Here is an 819-nt window from a genome sequence, read left to right on the forward strand (position 1 = left end):
TATTTCACAGAGCGCCAAATAGTAGTACAATATCTCTCTTCTGATTTAAGGTGGCTAATTAGTACCTCTGGCACCGTACAAGTTTTAATTTCAAGGTGAGCGAGTGCTTTCCCCACTGACACTGCAACCACACCTGAGCACCTGTCAAACAGAGGGGAAAGAAAGGCTGCTGTAGTCCTCACTATCTGTAATCCTGTACTGAGAAACATACTCTTAGCTGCATTTACTACCTGTAACGAGGTACTGAAGTGCCTGTTTGCTAAACTATGACCAGGCTTTGCAAAAACCAGTAGAGCACTAGGTAGTGAGGTCCGTGCTAAGGCGCCTACAGCTAACTTGGTGTAGAACCGACAGGTGGTCCCCTTTTGCAAGCTGTCTCCATACTAGTTAAAGGGAATTTATGCTAAGGGATAATCCCCCCCTTTTACTGGTTGCTTTGGGCACTTTTTGTCACATGTAAAGACACGTGAAGGACAAAAACATTAATAAAAGCTAGGATTTAATGAGTTACAAGGTTACCACCATAAAACACTTAAAGACCCTTTATCAGTTGTATCTCACAACTTAGCAACTTTCTCAGCTGTTTAAGCCACAATTACTCACCTGTGCCATATCAGAACTAGGCCTTGCATCACAGGCAGCTGAAGCTCAAAAAAGAAGGGGTTACATGAAGAGAGGCATATACTGATGTTTAGTCAATACTTACTAAAAGGGGGGAAAAAAGTTCTGAAATGATGTAATTCTACTTCAAGTCCCCAGAGATAAAACAACAGTAGTACTTCAAAAAGGCAAAAATAAACAGTTAACACTCAACAGAAA

Source organism: Struthio camelus, chromosome 4 (assembly GCF_040807025.1).
Source record: "Struthio camelus isolate bStrCam1 chromosome 4, bStrCam1.hap1, whole genome shotgun sequence".
Classification (NCBI taxonomy): Eukaryota; Metazoa; Chordata; class Aves; order Struthioniformes; family Struthionidae; genus Struthio; species Struthio camelus.